Here is a 26823-nt window from a genome sequence, read left to right on the forward strand (position 1 = left end):
AGCTCTCCATTAAGCTGGGACTTAAAAACGTTTCCTACTTTTTTCACCAGAGGTGACAAGCACTGAAAAAGGCCTTCATTCTGGTTTTTCTGGATTTCAGCACAAGGATTCAGGACACATTTCATTACCTCCAAGAGCTGTTTGGAGCAAGGGTGAAGGGACAGCTCCAGCCACGGCGTCAACATGAGTACGGCCCCTGTTACCTCTGCCCAGCTGATGCTCAGCAACAAATTAATATAAACATGGAGAATATGCACAAGATGTGGGAGTGAAGCTTCTCTGCACAACTCAGAGAATGGCATCCTGATGCACAGGTGGAGATGCCCACTCCTCTCCTCTATGCACCTGAAGGGGCTCTCCCTGCATCCAGAGCTCTCAAAACCGGGGCTCCTAGGAAAGTAGCTGTGGGTTCTGAAACAAGACTCGCGCCCAGCAGGACTATTTCCAAGTCAATTAAACAAGGCACTTTTCTGATGTAAGCACCTCCAAATTCAAGTTTAACTAAGTCTTATGCAAAGCTTTTAGTGTTGGACTTCAAGCATCCTCATCAAATGGATGAGACGTGACAAGAGGAGGCGATACTACTTCTGTGGCCTTGACCTTTCAGGAAGTCATGGGAAAGAGGTGCATGTCGTGCTAGGAGCACATCGACAAGAGATGCATTGACGAAGAAGCAGTAAGTACAGAACATTTGCCCCTGGAAGAAACACATCTATATGGAAAGATGACTTGGTCATTTGTCCAATTCTTCACTCTGTGTTTCTGGGAGAGAGGAAATCGGTGGTTCTTCTTTCTCTTGATAAAACACACACAAAGATTAAATAGCTGAGAGTTCTGTTACTTGTTTCTGTTTTTTTTAAAAAAAAAAAAGCCCTGGGGCGCCTGGGTGGCTCAGTCGGTTGAGCCTCGGACTTCAGCCCAGGTCATGATCACACACACGGTTCATGGGTTCAAGCCCCGCATTGGGCTCTATGCTGACAGCTCAGAGCTTGGAGCCTGCTTCAGATTCTGTCTCCCTCTCTCACTCTCTCTCTCTGCCCCTCCCCTGTTTGTACTCTGTCTCTGTCTCAAAAACAAACATTAAAAAAAATTAATTTTTTTTTAAAAAGCCCCAATCAATACAGCTTTCACTGCATGTCTAAAGTATCACAAAGTCTGAAATTGATCCAGCATCTTGCTATTTTTGTAGCCGGACGGCTTAGATCTTACTCATCAGCCTGCTGAACTGCTCCTTTTTCAGAAACAGATGCCATCCACAAATTTTCTGGTATCCTTGTGTTGAACTGTTGTGGCTTGCTGAAACAAAGCAGCTGAGTTTGAGACCACCTCAATGTCATTTTCTTTAAGAACTAACTCATCTTTCTGGGCCTGAGATACTGAACAAGCAACACCTTGGCCTCATCTGAACCCCAGAGATGCATTTTTTTCACCTGAGAAATTCCAGATTTCAACAGGAGAAACCATTCTCCTGAAGAACCACGTTGACGGGGAAGTGAGCATCCACAGACCTCATCCTGTAACAGAAGCCCAGAATAAGGCCCTTGACCACGTTCTGTACATGACTACAGGTAGGAACGAATCGGCTACTGTTCACACTATTTCCCACCACTGGTCAACTCAGAGCCCCTCCTTTTTCTTTCCAGGGAGACTGACCTCTACACTGATGTGACTGAAGTCCCCCCGCAGGGTTCCCCTGGGGACTGTCACAACAACAGTGCAGCCCTTCAGAGTGATGCTGACAGTCTCCTTGCTGAGACTGGTGTTCATTCTCACGGTAGATGTGGCAAAGAGCTAGAAGAGAGTTCTACACATTCAGTCTCAGGGATTTCAGTGACCTGATCTGAGTAACAAGAATTACCTTATCTCAAGTGGATAAATTATCGGGATGGTCAGCATTTCAGACTAACCAGAAAAGGCATAAGTAGTTGCACACTTAAAATATTTGTCAAGGAAATGAGAACAGAGGACGCCAAGTGAGAGGCTGTCTGGGAATGTGAAGGGCCACGGCCTCCGATGGTCACGGAGATCTGATCCCTTGCTCTGCGGAAAGTTCTGGCTTTATTGTAACTTCTTAACACTGCTGGCAGCTCCCACTTTCTCTTCATTGTGACCCTTCAAAATACTGGTTTTCCAGATTTATTCAGATTTCACTAAAGAACGACTCATGTTCTGGCCTGCTAAAAACACCACCACTTTTTGAATTTTCAAAAAATAATTTGTCCTAAGTGGGGGGGGAATGCAACAACGATCATTACTATCAAGTCTCAGAGCTGATACTCCCAGTCAGTGAGCTTTCCACAGTGGTTTTCACCATAGGCTTCAGGATTTTCAAACCATGAGAATAGTGAAGTCTCAGAGTTCCAAAAAATAACTCACCCCTCTGTGACTCAGACGGGAATTCTGCAGAATGCCAAATCAAAAGCCCAGAACAGTTTTGGACATTACAGATAAGCAATTAAAAGAAGTAAAGAAAGGGGTCCTGAGTGGCTCAGTCAGTTGGGTGGTCGACTCTTGATTTCAGCTCAGGTCATGATCCCAGAGTCATGAGACTAAGCCCTGCATCGGGCTCTGAACTGGCATGGAGCCTGCTTAAGATTCTCTCTCCCCCTCCCTCCCTCCCTCCCTCCCTCCCTCCCTCTCTCTCTCTCTCTCTCTCTCTCTCTTCTCTCTCTCTCTCTCTCTCTACTCCTTTACCCTGCTCACGTAAAATAAAATTTGCAAATAAATAAAGAAGATGAAGAAAACCAGACACAAATTATACTTATTTATTGGTTGTAGACAGAATTCACAAGATCTCCTGATGTTTGGGACTCCAAACAGAAAACTGCCTAAAACAGATAATAGAACTCCAGGAGAACTCTGAGCTTAAATAACAGACTGATGCTATGTGGCTAGCCACTCCTGAAGTCCTCAGTCATTTTGACATTTTTAAATTCAGAGTAAAACCCTGGCCAAGAAAGAGCGTGAACCGTCCTCAAATTCATGCCGCTGTATGTACTCTATTAAGTCTGACTTAGAGAAAAAAAAAAAAAGAAAACAACAAAAACTCCTAATAGGGAGACCGTAATCCTCTGTACCTGTCCCAGGGTCCTAGTACTGACAGCAAGCAAAACCAGTGTTCTTATCCATGAACTCCTGGGTATGACACCCCATCTTGGAGTCCGCTACGAGGGAAGAGAAGAAACGGAAGACTGAGGCACATAATCAGCCACCTGGACACTGAGTCAGAGCCCACGCTCCACCGTGTCAGCATCCAAATACCCTCTCTAACTCAGGATGGCTGCGTCCAGCCCCTTCTAGAGCTAGGATTGTCACCTCCCTCTGAATGCAGATGCAGGCCAGAGAGGAGGCCAGGAGACAAAACGGCGAGCGCTGAGGCCAGGGGCTAAGAGTGCTGGTGAGGAAGTTCGCTAAGACTGCAGACCACATCAAGTGTGCAAGTCTGTTCCGCCAGCTCTGACTTTCACTTAGCCTGGGACTCCCGCTCCCCTTGCCTCGGACCATTATGCGGAGTCAGCTGGATCATCAATCACCTTCTCCAGCAGCGCCCGGCAGAAGGCAGGCTGGCCCCCCCCACGCCATCTGCACGCGCATCTGCGCTCCGCAGCGCGGCCTGCTCACGATCTGCCGGCCCAGAGGGCACCACTAGGAACTCCTATTTTCTGCAGGAACTTGTCCAAGGATTCGGGAAGAGGTGCAGAGAGCCCGAGACAAGAGACAGCACAACAAACACTAGCTTACTAATGGGAACCACAAAACCTCTTGGGGTGGTTATCAAGCATCTTACCCGTAGTTCCTAAAGAATTCCAGAGTCATTACTGTCTATTCCCTTGGAGAAGTAAATAGTTCATTTTATTTCAAAAACATATTTGATCTTGACTTCTTTTTTTAATAAGCTGATAAAAGTCCTAAAGGAGACAATGGTGGGCACATTGTAATATCATTAAATGAATTCACATCAGATCTGCATAACCTTTTCTCAAGATCTGAAGGTAAAACTTATTCTTGATTACTGTTTTCATGAGCACGGTAAAGAAGTCCTGACTTTAAAAGTCCTCTTACACTTGATTATCAACATACAAGAAGCTCACAGGAGTACACTTGAAAAACATCGTCTATAATAAACACGAGGTAAATGGTAACAGGCCCAAGTAAATATAAACATGTTAATTACACTGATAATCAAAGAAATACATATTACAACAAGGAGCTATCATCCCAATTCCCATTAAATTAGCAAAGACAAAATCTGTAATTCCAAAAACACAGAAGGGAAAAGCATCTCCCCCTCACTCTGATACACAACTGGTAGGAGGCTGATTGATACATTTTGTCTAGAGAACAATGAGACAAAATGTATCCTGAATTCTTAAAAAGCTCACGCACTGACCCTAAGTTCCACCTTTGGGAATCTGATCTACTTTCAAAATATATAATAACCAGAGATGAACACAGAGACATATAACCAAACATGTTGTTTATTTGATGGTTATAACATATTTATTGTTGTAAGTGACAAACTAGATAAAATCTAAGTCCCTGGCCAAAAAAAAATGTACATACATTACAGATCTGTAAGATGAAACATTATGTAGCCATTTAAAATTAGTATTGTACCATGTAACACACTCAACTGTTTTTTTTTTTCAAGTAGGATACAAAAATACTAAAAACAGTTTCATCTGTGTAAAAGAGAAACCAGTACAAAAAAAAAAAAAAAAAAAGATTGGGAAGTCATATGCCAACACGTTAACCATAGTAACTTCCACATAAGGAGTTTAGGTGACTTTTAAACTGTATTTTGCAAATGTTCTACAACCTGCAAGCTACTATTTTATAACTGGGAAGAAAAACGGTTTAAAAAGTCTATGGATTGGAGCACCTGTGTGGTTCAGTAGGTTAAGGGACCAACTCTTGATTTCAGCTCAGGTCATGATCTCATGGTCATGAGATCGAGCCCCATGTGGGGCTCTGCGCTGACAGTTTGGAGCCTGCTTGGGATTCTCTGTCTCCATCTCTCTCTGCCCCTCCCCCTACTTGCTCTCTGTCTCAAAAATAAAAAAATATATTTTTTAAAGTCTATGGATCAACCAACGATATTTCAAAAAATCAGCTACTATTTAACACTAAGACTAGCTTTATAAAACATAAGCCTTATACAATAAAAACAGTATTTCTTATCATTCAATTTTGAATGATTCCTGGATAAAGTATCTATGACTTGGAAAATCAATGTCACAACATAAACCTTTAACAGACAACAATCAATGACTCGGAAAACACCATTCATCTCCAGGTGGAATTATACAACAGTCATAAAATGGACATTATGGTTTTTTTCCTCTGCGATAGTCTTTCCCTAAAAATAACTGTGAGAGCTGAAAGAACCATTTTATTAATTCCAACTTTGAAGAGGACAAGACACTACCCATAAGAAACTTTCTGCTAACAGATGCATCTCTAAGTACAGATAAAACCAGGAATTTGTTAAATGCTGGACTGTGTGACACTCTAATGGAACTAGGCCAACTAGAATGAAAAGAAACATTAGGAACATACCAAATTTTTTTAAAGTGAGAGAGAGAAACATATAAAAACTTGTTTAAATTTTAACATCTTCTTTACATTTAAGGGTCTTTAAAGTGGGACAGACCCATGTGTAAAAAAAAAAAAAAAACCAAAAACCCAACTCAATCACTTCCTAGCCATGTAAACCTGGGGGCAAGATACTTAACCCCTCTAAACACACCTGTTTCTCAAGTTTAAAATAAAATAAGGTTAAATAAGACAGAGTATGCAGACATGCCTTGCCCATTACTCAGTAAAGGAGAGCTATTATTTTCCTTCAGAAACAACATTCACTAGGCAGAAGCAAGCAGTAAAGAGTGTAACAGAGGATTTAAATCCATTCAGGGAGCACTCAAGAGGCTATGCCACACACCAGGTATACAGACATAAGCAAGAGCTGGCAGTTTTCAGGAAGAGAAAAATACAAGCCAACTAAAAATTAGAATACGCTCTAAAAGGATAATACAGCTATGGTAAATATAGGCTGCTTTATTTAAGGTTATTTATTTTGAGACAGAGAGAGTGCACAGGGGAGGGACAGAGGGAGGGGGAGACACGGAATCCGAAGCAGGCTCCGGGCTGTGAGCTGTCAGCACAGAGCCCGACGTGGGGCTCGAACTCATGAACCGTGAGATCATGACCCGAGACAAAACCAAGAGTAGGACACTTAACCCACTGAGCCACCCAGGCGCCATTTACATATAGGCTTCTTTAAAGAAGTACAAGTTAGGAAATGAAACTGGGGCTGGAAGTTTAAGGAAGACTCTAAGAGAGAAGTGCTATTAGATCTAGATGATAAAAAAAAAAAAAAAAATCAATGTTATCCAGTCAGAGAAGGAATGGAACATCAGGCAGGCACAAATGGAACTGTGCAGCTGGAACCAGAGTTTCCTGAGGGATGTGGCCTGCAGTATCACAGAAAGGAGGCGGGCTGTCCCCTGAGCCACCCCAGACCTTCCAGGCACCCACCGCAGGCTCCTTCAGGGAAGGAAAAAAAGGAAGGAGCAAAGGAACCCAGAGAGGAGTTCTCCCACAGCTCCCACCTTTCAACTTCTCTCTAGCGCCCTCTATTGACAAAGCTAATACTGCAGCGGCTAACAAGGGAGAACTCTCACAGGGTCAGGTTCTGGTCCCATCAAGGTCGAATCTGGGGCAGAGAAACATTTAACTGTAACCGGCATACCGTCTTTCCCATCAAGTAAATGACAGTATTTTTTTAATGCCTGGCCTCTAACACAATGTCGGCCATAGAGGAGGAATTCAACAAATTTGCAAAGCATAATAAAATGGAAAGAGCACAAAATTTAGATGCAGGCAGATACTGATTCGAGCCTGCCCAGTGACAGAGTTGGGGGGGGGGGGTGGGGGGAAGCGAGGAAGACACACAAATAAGCACCCTGGATTTCCTAAAGGTCAGCTGCTACCTAGAAACAGTTCAGACTCCAGATCACACTTAGAGGAGTTATTTTAACAACTTTCTGTAACGTTCCTTACAGGGATTCGTCTACCCAGAGAGGCCATCTTTTCAAAGAACCGTACGTGCAATTAGGACAACACTAAAAGAACTGAGCTGAGGTGGGCCACCAGGAAAGAGGCTTGAACTAAATACCCCCAACCAATGTGATGCAACAAACTGAAACCATGTACCTTCCTAACCTGGTTTTCCGTTTCTCACAAAATGCTGATTGTTCATTTAAGGTATTAAGCAGTACCATCAGTATCAAAAACTGTTCTTTTCTTTAAAATCACATCCCGATGTTGTCTGATGACAAAACAAGCTATCTCTTTGCAGACGGGCCAACAAGAAACACAGGTTTAAATGCTGCCCTGTTATGAACAGCCTCACCTTGCTGAACAGAATCATTGTTAAATTACATTTTTCAATGTTTCTGAAGGCATGAGATTTGATCCAAAAGTGTTCTGTTGTGCCAGATTTCTATATAAAGCTACTTGCAGGAAGTAAAGATTTTCTTTCAATCAGAATAAAGAGAATTACCGATGTAGACAGTGACAGACAACATTCAGTCTTCATAAAGTCTTGCTTATTAAAAGAACAATTCCAGACAAGTGACAACCTGTCCTAGTTTTAACCATCTTTAAAAAAAGACTAGTCTTCTAGAACAGTTGCGGTTTAAGCAAGGAGGGTAAAGAATCAAACACTGCAAATAGTGGTTTACTGGCATGAAATTCACCCTCACTTTTTCTTCATTTGGTAAGTATTTGTAAGAAAACTAACTTCAACTATAACGTCATATTGTTTTCAGCAATCTCTATGCCCAACGTGGGGCTCGAATTCATGAGCCCGAGATCAAGAGTCCCATGCTTTACCGACTCAGGCAGCCAGGCACCCCTAATGTCATATTTTTTTTAAAAAACACCAATGCTTGGGAGACTAGAACTTTTCCAAAATAAAAAGGTTTTAAAATTCAACAGAATTGATAATATTATTATATTCTAAAAGATGTTCCTCCAATAAATTTCAACAGCAATACTCATTCATCTTTCAGCAACGATGCAATTTAATTACACCTCAGTCTCCCTATAAGCCATTTAACACAGAATAGCACTCTATTTAAAGATCTCCTCTCAAGAGGCTTATTTTCAGCTGAGGACGGGGTTTATGGCCCCAGTGCCTCTCATAGTGTCCAATGCATAAGAAATGAGTGGCAACATTTGCTCAAAAACTGGCTAAAAGGGTCTCCCCACACAGTAGTCTATTCTACAAGGTGGGGTAGACCACAGACAAGGATGCCACTCAGTCTCACTTGACTTCATATCCACAAGTTACTAACTGGAAAATAATCCATTTACTCTATCCACCACCTTGGATCACAATGAACCTTTGGTCAACTAGTTCCAAACAGAACAAAACACTACCCACATATAATTTCCATTCCTAGTAATAAACTTAGGTCTTGCCTGAAAGAGAGCTGGAAACGGAATGGTGGTTACTAGTAAGAATAGAATTTTTAGTGTTTTTCTGCTATGTATGGAATATTCTTCTCTTAATGACTATGAATAAATACTGCAGAACTCATCTGAGTTAGACTTATGCCTTCAAAGAGCCCTCCCAACCAGCCTACCCCAAAATGATCCCATCTAAATATAAAGATCCATTCTAAAACTCTAATGAAAATTTAACAGGGAGTATTGAAGAAATGCAGCAAAACAGTCAAGAAAATGAAAATCAGATAAAGAAAGAAGGAAAAAAATGTCAGAGAGAAGTGGTAGAACTAGAAAGCAGGAAAGAAGGAATGACATTCCTAAAACTGGAGTCTGAGCAAAAGAGGAAAAAAAAAAAAAAGAGGGGGGAATAGAACCAATAAATAAACTATAATCCAAGAAAAATTTGCAGAAATAAAAGAAGATCTGAATCTACAGACTGAAAGTGTCAATGCACCTGGAACAATCACTCCCAAACACAGAAAACTCTTAGGCTTCAAAGATAAGGAAAATCTCAAAAAACAAACAAACAAACAAAAAAGATAAAATAATGAACAGAGGCAAACAAATTTAACTGGCATCAGAGTTGTCTAAAGCAAAATACAATGCAAGGCAACAACAGAACAGCACTGTTTTTAGAAATTCAGTGAAAGAAAGTATGAATAATGGATTTTATACCCAACCAAGCTGTCCTTCAAGTATGAGTGCCTTTTATTTTTTTTTTTTTTTTTTCAACGTTTTTTATTTATTTTTGGGACAGAGAGAGACAGAGCATGAACGGGGGAGGGGCAGAGAGAGAGGGAGACACAGAATCGGAAACAGGCTCCAGGCTCCGAGCCATCAGCCCAGAGCCTGACGCGGGGCTCGAACTCACGGACCGCGAGATCGTGACCTGGCTGAAGTCGGACGCTTAACCGACTGCGCCACCCAGGCGCCCCTGAGTGCCTTTTAAAAAACAGTTTTAAACATATAAGAATCACTATCCCTTCTTGAGTAATCTACCAGAGGTTGGGCTTAATCCACCCAACAAATGACTAGGGAAATTTCAGCAAAAAGAGTGAGAAGGCCATCCGTACACATAACAGTAGACTGAAGATTAAAATAAAGGTGGAGATGTTAAGCTCTGAAAGTTGGAAGATTAATGTGCTAATGTTAGAGGCAGTGATAAAACAAACAAAGCAAAAAAAAAAAAAGTGAAGAAATGGGAAAGGAGGTGAGAAAGTAAAATAAGTTCATTGGTTGCCAAAAGTCAGAAGTTAAAGGGTACCATTAAACTAACATGACAAAGGGTAAATGATTAAATATATAACAGAGCAATACAGCCATTTAAAAGGTATAAAGACAAAGGTAACCACCGAATAATACAAGTGTTCCTAAATAACAGCTTATTAATTAAAATATATGTATACATCTCATAGGGAAACACAGCAAATATCAAGTAACATATACTTAAAAATTATCACCACAGACTTGAGACCAAATTTACCAATAGTATCAACAAAGCAACAAGATTTCAATGCTACATACAAGAGACATATCTTAAGCATAGTTCAGAATGGCTAAAATAAAGGGATATAAATGGTGTAACAGGAAAAAGAGAGCAAAGTAGAACTCAAGCCAAAAGGATTAAATATGAAAAAAACACTTTAATTCTAAAACCACAATTGACAACGAAATTTTAACACTTACAAATATCCATGCGCCAAACAATGTTGTAACTACGCTCATGAAACTAAACACAAGTTGCAAGGGTGAAAGGATTTCAATCTAAAATGGAGCCAGATGAGGGGCACCTGAGTCGGTTAAGTGTCCGACTCTTCGGTTTCGGCTCAGGTCATGATCTCACAGTTCATGAGATCGAGCCCCACATCGGGCTCCACGCTAACAGCACTGAGCCTGCTTGGGATCCTCTCTCCCTCTCTCTGACGCTCCCCTGATCTCACTTGCATGCACACTCTCCCTCCCTCTCTATCTCTCAAAATAAATAAATAAACAAAAAAATAAAATAAAAATGGCACCAGATGATGTGAAATGGAGAATGTCACTAAAGAACCCTCAGAAAAAGGGAGCTGAGAGACATTTCCAGTAAACGCCTGATTTACAGAAAACACAGATTTATCTCCTGTCCAATGAATAGCCTCCAAGAATCTCTCCCGATCCTCAAACCAATGAACATACTGCTTGGACCGTGGCTTGACTTCCTCCTCTCTGCACTCCTTGCCTATAAATACAGCCCACCCCAAACACTTGAGAGAACCTGCCTACAGCTCGCTGCAGCATACATTTGCCAACCTGTAATTCCTCTGCTATTCCCACACAACTTTAATTTCTGGTAATTTGAGCTTGCCTCACTTTGCCTCTTAATTTAGGCTGACGTTAGAAGAAATGTACAGAGAAGATGAGACTTTAATACACTCTCCACATAAGAAAAATCAAGCACATACACATGCACGAACAAATGTAGCTGAAGGCTTATATACAATTAGTAACGTACACCCTATAGATCTACATTGAATGCTATGCCTATTTATAGAGAATCACACCTTCTCGAGGATTCATTGAACATTCACATAAACCAATGACATAATAAATCACAAAGAAAGTATCATAGCAGTAAGCTCTTTAAAGTAGAAAAATTCAAACAATACTGTCTGAGTATAATGCAATAAATCTCAAAATTGCTTTTTAAATCTTCCTCTGAACAACTCTTGGGTGAAAAGGGAAATACAGATTGAAATTAGAGAATTAGTGATCTTGAGTACATGATGCATCAGAATCTCTGGAATACATTTAAGCAGTGAGAAGAAAATCTGTACTGAACAGTTATCAGTAAAAATGAAACAATAAAAGAGTTAAATACCTAGCTCAAAAACAAGAGAACAAAGTAAACAAAAAAGAAAAGAAAAAATGCAAATATACCAAATAAAAAATGAAAAGGAAAAATATCATAAAAACCAAAAAAACTGTTTTAAAATTACAGAGATCACTTTTGCAGATTTCTATGCAAATAAACTTGAAAGGCAAGATGATATGGATACATTTTTACAGGACCACATATTACAAAAAAAAAAAAAAAAATGCACCTATTAGAGAAGAAAGCTTTTTAAACAGACCAATTCCCAGGGATGCCAGGGTGGCTCAGTCAGTTGAGCATCCAACTTCGGCTCAGGTCGTGATCTCCCAGTTTGTGAGTTCAAGCCCCACATCAGGCTTGGATCCTCTGTCCCCCTCTCTCTCTGCCCCACCCCTGCTTGTGCTCTCTCCCAAAAATTAAAAAAAAAAAAATTAAAAAAATAATAAGTAGACCAATTTCCATAGAAATTATACAGAAATTAATTTAGAAGCCATCCCACAAAAATCAAAAGGTCCAGATGAATTCACAGGGCTTTTTCTCACTTCTTACCAAGTCTTTAAAGACAGATACTTCGGGTAATCTATAAAGTGTTCCAAAGCACTGAAAATGAAGAAAAATGTTCTAATTCTTTTAATGAAAACCAAAGTAACAGATAACCAAACTAGATAAAGACAATTCAAAAATATAAAATACAGACCACTACCAGTCATGGATATCACTGCTAATATTTTTAGTATTTTTAGTATTTTTGCACAGTAAATTCAATGCAACAATACAAAAATAAACACACCATGTGGAATTCACTCTGGAAATGCAAGGTTATTTCAGTATTAGGAGACCCAGTAATAATATGTACAAGACATTAATACATCGAATAAAATCTATTTTGAAACAACTTTCAATGAAACTCACTATCCATTCTCAATAAAACTCTAAGAAAATGCAAATTTGTGAATAGTTTCTTAACATGACCAAATACATAAAATCCAAAAGCCAGTATTTTAGTTAAATGGAGACACAGTAGAGTCATTTCAGTAAGACAGAGAACAAGGTAAGATTATCCACAACATCCAAAACTGCTCAACACTGTACTACTGGCATCTGCCAATGTAATTAAGCAAGAGAAATAAAAGATAAAAATTGGTTTAAAAAAAAAAGAAGGAAGAAAACTATTTGCAGATGAAATGACAGTGCACCTAGAAAATCCTTTCAAAAATTGATGAGAAAAATTAACAATAAAAAAATTCGGTTAAAATATAAAAATAAATGTAAAAAATATAAAGTAACAATAGCCTTTGCAGACAGTCACAAACAATAACCAATGTGGGGAAAAACAATAGAATCTTCATCAGATGCAGAGAAAGCATCTAAGAGAGCAATAAAAACCATAAAATTCTCAGGAATAAACTTATTAACAAGACATATCCAAAACCTATATTGGGGAAAAGGCTAAAACACTCCTAAAAGAAACAGATGTAGAACTGAATCAATGTACCATATCTTATTCTTGGATAGGATGAATCAACATCACAAAATGTCAGTTCTCCGGGCACCTGGGGGGCTCAGTCAGTTAAGCGTCCGACTTCAGCTCAGGTCATGATCTCACAGTTTGTGAGTTCGAGCCCCGCATCAGGCTCAGAGCCTGGAGCCTGCTTTGGATTCTGCGTCTCCCTCCCTCTGTACCTCCCGCGCTTGCTGTCTCTCAGTCTCTCTCAAAAATAAAATACACATTAAAAAAAAATTTTTTTAATGTCAGTTCACCCCAAGGTAATTTATGATTAACTTTTATTTACTAGTAAAAGTACCAACTACTTGTGTCATGGAATTAGAAAGGTGATAGTAAGGTTCATTTGAAAACCTAACATACAAGAACACCAAGGTAAAAAAAAAAAAAAAAAAAAAAAAAAACATGAAAAATAAAAAAACACAAGGAGAGATTAATTCTACCAGATATCAACTCATAAATAAAACTTCCATAGAAAAAAGAGCAGACAGAACACAAGTAAACAAACAGACCGGCAGAATAAAGCAGGAAGTCCAAGTTAGACCTACATAAATCTGGAAATGTAATATATAATAAATGGGGCATCTCAAAACATCTCAGTATGGGGGCACCTGGGTGGCTCAGTCGGTTGAGCTTCCGACTTTGGCTCAGGATTATGATCTCGCAGTTCGTGGGTTCGAGCCCCATGTTGGGCTCTGTGCTGACAGCTCAGAGTCTGAAGCCTGCTTCAGATTCTGCATCTCCCTCTCTTTCCCTGCCCCTCTCCTACTCACACTCTGTCCCTCTCTCTCTCTCTCAAAAATAAATAAACATTGGCACAAGAACAGACACTCAGATCAATGGAACAGAATAGAAAACCAAGAAATGGACCCACAAACGTATAGCCAACTAATCTTTGACAAAGCAGGAAACAATATCCAATGGAATAAAGACAGTCTCTTCAGCAAGTGGTGCTGGGAAAACTGGACAGCGACATGCAGAAGAATGAACCTGGACCACTTTCCTACACCATTCACAAAAATAACCTCAAAATGGATGAAAGACCTCAATGTAAGACAGGAAGCCATCAAAATCCTCAAGGAGAAGGCAGGCAAAAACCTCTTTGATCTTGGCCACAGTAACTTGTTACTCAACATGTCTCCGGAGGCAAGGGAAACAAAAGCAAAAATGAACTACTGGGACTTCATCACAATAAAAATCTTCTGCACAGCGAAGGAAACAATCAGCAAAACTAAAAGGCAATCAACAGAATGGGAGGAGATATTCGAAAATGACATATCAGATAAAGGGTTACGATCCAAAATCTGTAAAGAGCTTATCAAACTCAACACCCAAAAAACAAATAATCCAGTGAAGAAATGGGCAAAAGACATGAATAGACACTTCTCCAAGGAAGACATCCAGATGGCCAACCAGCACATGAAAAAATGCTCAGCATCACTCATCATCAGGGAAATAAAAATCAAAACCACAATGAGATATCACGTTACACCTGTCAGAATGGCCAACATTAACAACTCAGGCAACAACAGATGTTGTTGAGGATGGGGAGAAAGAGGATCTCTTTTGCATTGTTGGTGGAATGCAAGCTGGTGCAGCCACTCTGGAAAACAGTATGGAGGTTCCTCAAAAAACTAAAAATAGAACTACCCTACGACCCAGCAATTACACTACTAGGCATTTATCCACAGGATACAGGTGTGCTGTTTCGAGGGGACACATGCACCCCAATGTTTATAGCAGCACTATCAACAATAGCCAAAGTATGGAAAGAGTCCAAATGTCCATCAATGGATGAATGGATAAAGAAAATGTGGTGTGTGTGTGTGTGTGTGTGTGTGTGTGTGTATTTTTTATATGTACACACACACACCCATGTATATATACACACACACATGTATATGTGTATAAATATACATATGTGTGTGTGTATATATATGTGTGGATATATATGTGGATACACACACACACACACACACACACACACACACACACACAATGGAGTATTACTCAGCAATCAAAAAGAATGAAATCTTGCCATTTGCAACTATGTGGATGGAACTGGAGGCTATTATGCTAAGTGAAATTAGTCAGAGAAAGACAAAAATCATATGACTTCACTCATATGAGGACTTTAAGAGACAAAACAGATGAATATAAGGGAAGGGAAACAAAAAAAGTATAAAAACAGGGAGGGGGACAAAACAGAAGAGACTCTTAAATGTGGAGAACAAACTGAGGGTTACCGGAGGGGTTGTGGGAGGGGGGATGGGCTAAATGGGTAAGGGACACTAAGGAATCTACTCCTGAAATCGTTGCACTATATGCTAACTAATTTGGATGCAAATTTTAAAAAATAAAAAATAAAATTAAAAAAATAAATAAAATAAATAAACATTAAAAAAAACACTTCGATAAAGATACAATGCTTAAAAAAGAGTGCTGGGACAATTAAGTAGCCATCTGGACAGGATGAAAGTAGACCAGCACCCCAACACCACACATAAGCATGCGCCCCAAATGGATCAGGGATGCAAATGTAAAAGAATGAAACCATACAGGGACTAGAAGAAACCATAAGCGAGCCTCTCTCTACTCTCAGTGTACAGAAAGTCTATGACTTCACTAGGAGTCAAAATCCAGGAGAAAGTGGAAAAAGACATTTTATAAATTTAATGATGGAAGTTATTTTATATGTCACTAAAACACCATAAGCAGAGTCAAAAGATAACTGGAAAACTGTTTGAATATGTCTATGCTATGTATCATAGACAAATATCCATGATACATAAAAAGAAAACCTCCTAAACGCTGAGACAACTGATAAGAAATAAGAAAAAGATGTGAACAACTAACAAAGATATAAAAATGGCCAAACATATAAAAAGAATTAGAGAAGGAGAGAGATGAAAATGACAATCTGAGACCCCATCCTCCCTGCTGAATGGTAGAATTAACAAAGCATGACAACAACAATGCTCTGTTGGAGGGGCAGTGGAAATGCCCAAGTTTCACCTAGACTCGATTCAGGATGCAAATCAGCACCACCCTTTTGGTGACACGTCTATATGCACTCACCTTTAAGCCAGCCATTTCCACCCTAGAAATGGATCCTGATGATACACTAATGACAACATAAAAATCCACGTGCAAAACCCAACTAAGCACAGCACTACTTGGAAGTGCAAAATACTGGAAACGTCCTCAACGTCCACACACAGGACACACTTGAATAAACCATGACGGGGTCACTAAGTGAGGTACTTCGTGCAGCCATACCAAAGAGCAAGGAATATCTCCATCACCTGATGTACAGTTCCTAGGCTCTATTACGGAATAAGAGAGTATCTAGAGTATGCTATCAGTTAAGGAAAAAACAAAAAGAAATTTTTAAAAAGTACATGGACTCTGCATACAGAATTCGGTGTAATTTATTTTGTGGGATTATGGCCCACAGAATAAGTGACCATGAGTCCATACTGAAATAAATAATTCAACAAATAAGTAGGGAGAAAAAAAAAAAAAAACAGTTCTCCCGAGTAAAATTCCAATTAATAAATACAAAAGGCATGATAGAAAACTCACAACGTGACTGGTGCTTGTATGTGGAAAAAAGGAAGAGTAAGCCAGATGTTACTGGGAGACGGGGGGGGGGGGGGGGGGGTGAAAAGAACAGAGTCATGTGGATGGTGAAAAGGGCGACAGGGCACTGATCCTTCTCTCAGCAAATGACTTAGTATATAGTTCTGCCTTTGAAAATCATGCTAATGTTTCACATACCCAAAAAACAAAAATACAAAAAAAAAAAATTAAAATTAAAACCAGACAGGAAGTGGGCAGAATCCACAATGGAATACGAGTGGCTTCAAATTAACTTAATTGAATCACAAATTAGTAACATAACCACACTGAATCTAACTTTGGAAAGCATCATTTTGACTACATACTGTAATATTAAAGACAAAAAAGGGCTCAAACATTATACGCTAGTAAGCAAAATGTCTTTTTCACAGGAGGATGGGTTAGGAATTCCAAAACTGTGCTACCCGTTTCATAGGACTGAACAAGTAACATGTACACCATGGAAAATGAGAGGTGTGTTTCTCCCTGCTACAGAATGGAGTTGCATATAAGAGGCGGGAAGGCTAGAAATAAATCCCCTGCAGGTGAAGTAGAATCAGAGAAATTGGTATGACCTCATACTCTTTAACAGATACAGATAAACACAAATAAACAGAAACAGATGTTTGTACACCTATATACATCTCCTAACTCTGTCCACTAACACCGCCTAGAAGTGATGGCATCTCAGTAGCAAAGAGCATACCCAGTGCTCAAATTAGGTGTCTTTATACCATTCACCAATGAAAGGAACCTGGACTCCTTGGAGAAATGGCTCAATCCAGGACTGAAGCAAGGAGAGGACAAGATAAGCCTGGACTAGCTCAGGTACAGAAAGGAGCTTCCACTGGCCAAATCCCTAAAACTCTTGTGTAATAAAATATAATGACAATGAGAGATTATGCCCCACAGAATAAATAACCTTGACCCTAAAATGAAATGAAATAAATAAGTAAATAGGAGTCCGCTCTCTTCCTCACAGCAAGATTCCAGTTAACTAATGTAGACGGCGTGATGGGAAGAGAAAAATCACCACCTGATAAATACTATAGTATGAACTATTGCAGGCAATAATCATCAGTGGCTAAAATTAATGGTGAAAGCATGATAGAGTATCACCAAGCAACAACGTCACCAAATACTTAATAATAACTTCACAGTGGAGAAAGGCAAAAGTCACCGCCTGAATGAAGTAAGTTTAACCCCTAGTTACTGGATGTTAGAGTTAACTCAACAGAGATGCAGGCAATGTGCGGAATCCCGCTGGTGTGACCCTCGAGGATGCGGATCTATCACTCCTGCAGGCTTGATAAGATGCGCGGCTGAGGCTCATCATCAGGAGACACCAGGAAAGCTCAAATTAGGCAACATTCTACAACATAAATGACCAGGAGTCTCCAGAAGTGCCACTGTCATGAGGACAACGACAGACTGAGAAGTTGCCCCCCTAACAGAAAGAGAGCCGACGTGCCTACTAAAAGCAGTGTGAGACCCAAAGTGGGACTCTAAACTAGGAGGAAAAAAGACAACATGTGAGCAAGATCTGTACAAGGGTCAATCATATCGGATCAGAATTTTTTTCCTGGTTTGATAACTGCATCCTGGTAATGTAAGACATCTGAACATTATAGAAGTGGAGGGAAAGATCTACGGGAAAGCTTTGCGCTATTTTTGCAACTTTTCAGTAAGTATGATACAAGTTACAAAAATTTTGATACTCTATGAAGTCCCAGCCAAAACATGTTCAGGGACAATACTTTTAACAGCCAATTATTAGAAAAAAAAACTAAATGCCCATCAATAAGTGGTTAAATAAAATTCCCTTGTACATAAAATAGAACCAATAGAATCCATGAATAAGTACGAGCACAAAGTATTCTATAAATCCATAAATGAAAGGATAAGGAAGCTTTCTATCTACCTGCAAGGAATTATTCCAGGATATACCTTTGAAGGAAGGGAGGAAAGTACAGAGAGAGGACGGAGAGTGGAAAGGCAGGGGAAAATGGAGGTCTAAGGGCTGTTGTAACACTTTTGCTGCCATAACCAACGATGCAATGAATGATTAAATCCCCGTCCCTGCAGACAAGTGTTTTCACATCTGTAGGGGAGGGCCACAAAACACAGAACTGCTAAGTCAAGAAGACTGCAGTAATTCAAATGTATTTGAATGTACCGGCAATGTATCAGAGTAAACATCTCCACACAATCTTAGGAGCACAGGATCTCCTAGGGTGGGGCGGGGTGGGGAGGGGATCCAATGTACTCAGCAAAATATAGTATCTCATTTTTTTTCATGTTTTTTTAATGTTTATTTTTGAAAGAGAGAGAGAGAGAGAGAGAGTGTCAGAGCACGAGAGAGGGAGGGGCAGACAATGAGGGAGACACAGAATAGGAAGCAGGCTCCAGGCTCCGAGCTGTCAGCACAGAGCCCAACATTGGGCCTGAACCCACAACCATGAGATCATGACCTGAGCCGAATTGGGACGCTTAACCAACTGAGCCACCCAGGTGCCCCTATAGTATCTCATTTTAACTTGCAGTTCTCTGACCACCAGTAAGGATGAAACTCTTTGATGTTTACCTGCATGTCCTTTCCATAAACTGCTTGCTCATACTTTTTGGAAACTATTCAATTAAGTGGTTTCATTCAAGGAGACCTGTGACGTTACTGATGTCACATCACATGTGTGTATATACATATATGATTTTATACATGCTTTTTTATATATTTATATAAATACAAATCATGTATACATATATAAAATTATATTTTTTTAACCTCTGTGGGTTTTCTTTTTCTAGATATTGATTTGGGTGTTTCCCAGGCTACAAAGAAATTTAAATCATTAGGCCATGAAACCAATCAAATCTTTGTGATTATGACACTGGAGACTGCAAGGGCCACTCAGTGGGCAGAAGTCACAGGTGCCTGGTTCCTTCTCATTAAGAACAGGTCTGTCCGGCACGAAAAAGTCCACACGTCCTGCATGAGCTTTAAATGTCCTACTGAACATTCATGTAGGTAAAAAACATATTCACAATATCTACATTCTAACTCTATTTCACCTATAAACACAACGCATTTTTTTAAGCAGATTCGGGAATCCAACTTTTATGAAAATGGAGGGAAGGAAAAAAATCACATTTTGCTGCACTGAGAACTCTACCAAGAGTCGTCATCTGGTCTAGAAAGGCCCATCACTAGGATTAGGCCATTCTTGGCATTTAAGCCATTAAGGCCACACAGATGTCACGCCACATTCACTCCCCTCACATTCAGTGTAATTCTATATACATTCATCTCTTACATTTCCTGGTGCCTCTATGCCTGAACATTTCCATTTTGAAACATATCTATTACCTTACCAATTTTTGGTTTCTCCCCTTACATTGTATTCAGAGCACTGTCATTTGTTATTGTGTGTGTACGTAAATTATATTATTTGTGAATATCACTTCAGAATAATAAAGGGTACAGTGCAACGTACTTGTTATACGAAAGGATCTCAGAGCCTGAAAAGGTTCAGAAATACTGCTCTAGGATTACAGAAGAGGAAAGACTCCCCTAATTCCAGGCCTCTGACCCTCCTCTCCTTCACCCCTAGCAATACAGATAAGGCTCCTCCTCTAATGTCCATTATGCAGTGAACCTTGTTCCTAAAACTTGGTGTCTCAGCCACGTCAGTGTTCTCCTCAGACATCCAGTTCTCAGGCTCAAATGCTTAACTGAAGCTACTTAGGCAACGGGACAATGAGAGGAAAAGAAATATATACTCAGAGTGCCATGTGCCCAGGATATGCTCAATGGAATACCCATCAGTTCTATTTTCATATTTTTTAATTACCATTTTAAAAATCACCTTATCAAGTATACCAAAACCTTTGTTATTTAGTAAAGTGGTAAAAACGTCAAAACTCTCTGGTAACTATCATACAATATTGACATGTGTTTAAGGAAAGCATCAAATTAAACTTTTTACTTTTGCCCTAAACTTTCTTATCTGACCCCTCATATAAGAGAAAGGAAATTTACAAGCTAGAAAACACGTCACAGCCTGGCACAAAGGACGAGCTGTTGATTCTAAAACATTCTGTGAAAGAGATCTTTGACATACACATTAATTTGTAGTTTTCCCAGAGCAGTTTCTATCATGTGATTCTGTCAGTTTCTTTCTCGATGTATCTACTGAGGAGACAAGCACGCGCGTGTGCACGCACACACACACGCACGCACACACACATTCAGCAAAGAAAACACTGAAGAATAGGCCATTAAGACGTAACTGTGTCTGGGCAGTTCATAACAATGGTTCAGCAGTGTATCTGCAGGGACACAAAAAGGCACTGTTGCACAATGTTCGGGTGCATTCCATGAGAAGAATTTGATACCCTTAACTTTCCTCTAATATCCAGTGGCACCAAACTACAGAAAATCTATAGCAAGTTTTATTGGACTCATCCCACTGGTTAGATGTTCAGTGGTTACTTCTAATTCTCCATTTTTTTCATGTTAGGTGTAAAACACTGAATTTCCATTTTACTGAAAAGCAGCATTGTTCTCAGCTGAAACAAACTTTTTAGAATTATATAAAATAACATTTTCTAATATTTAATTATAGAATGAATTTCAGTCTCAACCTGGCTTCCAGTTGGTTAAAACCTTCCGTGATATTCCATTTTCGACCCTACTTTTGTCTTCCACTAATTTTGTTTTCTACTAAATTCTTTTAAAATCTCTAGTTTCTAAAACAGGTTTAGAATTATTATATCATAAAACTGAATCTCTGGAACAATGAGATACTGTACATCTTAGGAGCAGAAGGTATTTGAAAATCCCAATTACTCATTATCATTATTATCATCATTATCATTATCCTTAGTGTGTGCAAACATCTAAGCCATGAGCTCTTTCCTGTATATTTTGTTGTTACATCATCAGAAACAGATCCGGGTAAGCAAAAAGAGAAAAAATTCTCAAATGCCAACTATGCTGCTTCTTAAATGTTCTTAATAAAGAAAAAAGGAGAAAGAAGGGTCATTTGTCCATATTGAGAACATAATCTAATACAGGGATCCAGACAAATAAGAAACAAAATATGTATTTTGCCCCAAAGATTACATCTACACCAGTGACATCAAGTTAGCCCCCAGATAAAGTACTCCCTTTCTCCCCTACCAACAGAACCCCAATTCTGTTGGGAACAACAATGACCAGCCTGAAATAAATAAAAATATATTTCCTGCTTCCCTTATGAATAGAGAAGTCATCTGATATGGTTCCAGCCATTGGGATAAAGCACACAGTTTTGAGTGGGACTTCCTACAAAGCCCCTTTAAAGGAGGGACAAAGTCAAGTGGCACTGTCCCCCCATTCGGTACTTCCTCCTTTTTAGAAAACACATATAATGGCTGCAGAGGAGCACTGACGTTCCACCATAATGGAAAGATCTCTAAGACTGCCGGGACCTGGCACTTCCATGCTCGAATGGCTAAACCAAAGCCAGCAACTTCCTAACTGTGGACTTTGTATTATAGAAGAAAACTAAATCCCCCATCTTATGTAAGCCTCTATTTTTTTTAGTTTTCTAGGACATACAGCCAAACTTAATTTCTAAGTAAGGCAACCTAATAGAAAACAGGGATACAGAAAAAGTTCTATGAAAAGCTACAGGGGAACACTCTCGTTCTGACAGAGGCAGGGGGTGGTGGGGGTCAGGAGGATAAACCTAGAGAGAAAGCAAAATGTATGGTTTGGTTCATTCATTTGTTCAACCATCATGGTCAACCACAGTTAGCAGGTGTCAGGATGCAGATAAAACACATAGTGGCTACCCCCAAGGAACTTTGAAATGGAGTACAGGCACATCAAGAGGTGGTTAAATACAGGATTATTCACATGGGACAGCCACACACAGCCATGCCGGACTATGTCTACAAGCACTGTGTCTAATAACCCACAGAGCTGCTATCCAGCCATCAAAGCCTGTAGTCAAAAGCGCCTTAAGGACTGGCCTCAGCCCTTGAGCTATAAAAACAGTAATAGAAATAAACATAGGGCACTTTGAATAGGATTTGCCTCCACAGATAAGGCTAGTAGCTAAAAGCACAGTTTCGTTTTACCTATGGATCCTGTTTCCCCTTCACAACCACTCTCTCCAATTTTCCATGACTGCAGACAACCATGCCTTAATATAGTCTAAAATCGAGGTAACCCTTCAAAGTGGCTCAGAGCACACCTAAACCTAAGTGCAGCCATAAGCAAGGGACAGCAACAGTTAACACGCGATGTTTTAATACCCTGTTTACAGGTTTAAAGGTCCTATGTTTTTTAGTTCATTTATTCTTAGTTATTAAACAATACCACTGAGTGCCTAAAATTTAAGAAAGATTATGTTTCTTACGTTTAGAGCATAGAATAAGGAGAGAAAAAAATACACAAGAGTCTTTTTCTCTGTTGTATAAACACACACACACCAAGAATAAGTAGAATGTCTTTGAAACCAAAACAATAGGAAATCACTCTTGGCTGAAAGCACGGGCCCAGATCATGTTGATTTCTTCTTTAATCCTGCTAAAGCAAGTTTCTGCATGCTTTCTGGGGCCTCCACCTACAGAGCTGTTAGGACAACAGCCAACGCATATATTTAATTACGTAAGTATTCAACGCTATCAGCCAGCTGTTGCCAGTACATAATACACTGACCTCTTTCACTTACTCTCTTGCTTAAAATGGCAAAAACAAAGCAACTGTTGATGTAACAGTAATCATGAAATATGCAAAATACTATTCTCCAAAAAGATTGTAGATAACTACAAAAACTCAGTTTTGCATTTTAAAATGACCTACTACATCTAAACTGCTTTTTCTGTTCCTGATTTGCAAAATAAGTGACTAATCTTTCAACTGTGAGTTTATTCCCTCATTTTGCCTTATTCAAGTCTACCAGAAGAAGTTCAACCCTAAAATACACTTTCTCCTTTATTTCCAATCAAGTTTCTCACTGGGATATACCACGTAATAATATCCCTGAACTCCCATTCATCTCCATGTTTTTCCTTGGTTAAGGGACAAATAACATAAACCTTGTAACGAGGAACTGGTCAAAATCTTTAGGAATCAACAGAGAGTTCTCCATTTATGTTTCCAGAAAGCATGTTCCTCCAACACCATTATTAACCCCAGACTCGCTGATGGGGAAAACCAAATATAAAGTCCTTGCAACAACAGAAAATAGACTAAACAGAACCATGACTTAGGACTTGAATAACACAAATCCACACGTGGTACGATGATAAGGCCTAACCCCTAAACAACAACGTATCCACAAAAATGTGGTCTGTACCAGTATCCCCGTGCACATACATCTTACTATCTGACCTCTCTCATAACGTCCTTTCTCAAGTCAACCTTACCAATGTTTCAGCTTCCTCCCCTGCAACAGCCGTGTGGATTTGTGTTTTGTTTTTTTAATTCGGTGGTATATCTGTTTCCTGCTCATTTGGTGAAACTGAACAATTTGATACTCAAAAGCAAAATATATGCCATGGTATTAATATAGCTATATAATTTATATATTTAACCAGAGTAAATACATTAACAATGACTTGCTGATGCACAGACAGCATGATGCTAACCTCTCTTCCCCAAAAAGACAGAATCAGTTCGACCTAACTGTACAAATATGTATCGAGTAATTACAATTGTGTGTCAAACTCTAGACCAAACATTACCAGGTTTTTATCTACACCTTTCTTTCTACCCTCTGACTCAAGATGAGATGCTTCAATTGAGCCAATGGTCAAGGTCCTGAAGTTGGCCCAGCTTAGTTTGGCAAGAAGAACAAAGTCCTGTCATTCATAGGTGGACTTCTGCCAGCTTGACCAAGTGACTACTCCAAGAATTCCTATCCTATGATCCAGCAATTGCTCTACTAGGTATTTACTCAAAGGCTACAAAAATATCGATTTGAAGGGACACATGCACCCGGATGTTTATAGCAATATTATAAACAATAGCCAAATTATGGAAAGAGCCCAAATGTCCACTGACTGATGAATGGCCATAAAAAGAATGAATCTGGCCATCTGCAATGACATGGATGGAGCCAGAGTGCATTATGCTAAGAGAAGTAAGTCAGAGAAAGACAAATACCATATGATTTCACTCATATATGGAATTTAAGAAACAAAGTTAAGTGAACATCGGGGTGAAAAAGGGAGAGGGAGAGAGGCAAACCATTAAACATACTCTCAACTACAGAGAACAAACTGAGGGCTGCTGGAGGGGTACTGGGTGGGAGGATGGCTTAAATGGATGATGGGCATTAAGGAAGACACTTGTGATGAGCACTGGGTGTTGTATGTAAGTGGTAAATCACTAAATTCTACTCGTGAAACCAATATTACACTGTATGTTAACTGTAATTTAAACAAAACCTTGAAATTTAAAACAGAAGAATTCTTACCCCCTTTCCTACTCTCTGGAAAGACACCATGCAGCAACAGTGACCAATACAAGTTTCCTACCTCACTTATGACATCGGGCAGGTTTCTTCCTAGTTTACAAGGAAAACATAAAAAGAAAACAGCATGATTTCTTAAAAAGAAGGTCCATTAACAGGATATTCGAAAATTAGAATTTTCTTTCCCCTTTTTGCAAATATACAGACTTGTCTCCAACAAGAGATTCACAAGGGCCTTGGGGGACCATTCTTAGAAGAGTTGACAAGCAGTCTATTAATGGTTTCTGTGTCCCAAGAAAAGGAAGATCATTACACAGTAGAGTCAGCGGGTCAGAAACTCCATAAAAAAAAGAATTTTCCTGAGGTCAATAACCTGACCTCAAGACTCACAATCTAGTAGAATGTCAAACATGTAAACAAACAATAAAATGTAATATTCAACAATAGATGTTTGTACGGGATAAAGAAGTAGCAGAGAATAGAGGGTGATTAACTCGGTGGACCTTGGAGGTAAGGGGGGCAGTTAGAAGGGAGATGACCTCACAGATGATACTGCCTTTGATAGGAGTTCTAAACGAAGAACAGGTTGCCAGGCAGGATTACATGAGTGTGTGGGTGTGTGAGTGTGTGTGCACAAGTGCACGCACATGCACACATGCATGCACTTGGGAGAAAGGGGAGCATTTTCAAGGGAAAGGGAAGAAAACGTGCAAACACATGATGTGTTTAAAAAATCATATAATGTACGGGAAAAGTAGAATTCTAAGGAGCCACAAGAAAACAAACTAGAGAGGGAGGCAAGAAAGATTTTTTTTAAAGACCTTATTACACTAAGAAATTTTACCTTCATCCTATAGCTGAGATGGAACCACTACAGGGTGTGAAGGAAAGGAGAACATGGACTGGCCCAGAAAAGTAGCTGAAAACAAGTTAAAATTTTCCTGTGAAATTATGAGCAAGAGATACTGACGACGGTAACTACAGCATTAACAACAGGAATGGAGGGAGAGGGTTACATTCAAAAGATATGTGTCTAGTTCGCGGCAATCTGACGACTCCTGAAGAGAACACAGTGGTTCACTGCCGGTTCCAAGAGGAACACTTATTACCACATAAGGAATAAAAATACTAATAACAGCGAGCGAAAGTAATGAGAAAGAAGATGGGGCACCTGGGTGACTCGGTTGGTTAAGCGTCCCACTTCGGCTCAGTTTTGTGAGTTCGAGCCCCGCATCGGGCTCTGTGCTGACAGCTCAGAGCCTGGAGCCTGCTTTGGATTCTGGGTCTCCCTCTCTCTCTGCCCCTCCCCCACTCACACTGTCACTGTCTGTCTCTGTCTCTATGTCTCTCTCAAAAATAAATAAATATTAAAAAAATTTTTTTTAAAAAGGAAAAAAGAAAAGAGGAGGAAGAAGGGTTAAAAGGAGAAAGGAAAAGATATTCTAGAAGGAAAAGAATCAAAGAAAACTCACAGACTATCTGGAAGATGACCGTGCAAGCAAACAAGACAGACAGCATGAGTGCAAACACCAGCGGGGTGGGGGGAGGCGAGGTACATAACATGGGTTTCCACATGATGACTGGAGGGGTCAATGAGTCATGTCAACAGAGAAGTCCAGGAAGCAGTCAGATATGCACGTCTGGATCCTGGAAGGGGAGAGGAGAGTCAGAAACAGAAATGTGAGAGTCATCGGCGCACGGACGGTATCAGAACAAGTGAAGGAAATGAGAAAATGGAGGAGGAAATGTCAGCTCATACTAAGCACGGCACTGTTCAGGGACAAAAGCCTCACGAGGCCATAGCTGATCCAGGACATACGAAGTCAAACAGTCCACTATTTTTGAACTAACATTCCATATGGAGGGAA

The 26823-nt window shown here is 39.7% G+C and overlaps 1 protein-coding gene and 1 pseudogene across 8 annotated transcripts in view; both read right to left on the reverse strand.

Annotated features, from left to right (window-relative positions):
• Positions 1-26823, reverse strand: part of CDKAL1 (CDK5 regulatory subunit associated protein 1 like 1) — a 706407-nt gene that overhangs the window by 559449 nt on the left and 120135 nt on the right. The gene's annotated exons all lie outside the window — the stretch shown is intronic.
• LOC128777705 (60S ribosomal protein L9-like) lies at positions 971-2047 on the reverse strand (annotated as a pseudogene).

This window comes from Panthera pardus, unplaced genomic scaffold (genome assembly GCF_024362965.1).
Source record: "Panthera pardus isolate Hobbes unplaced genomic scaffold, ASM2436296v1 HiC_scaffold_17, whole genome shotgun sequence".
Classification (NCBI taxonomy): domain Eukaryota; kingdom Metazoa; phylum Chordata; class Mammalia; order Carnivora; family Felidae; genus Panthera; species Panthera pardus.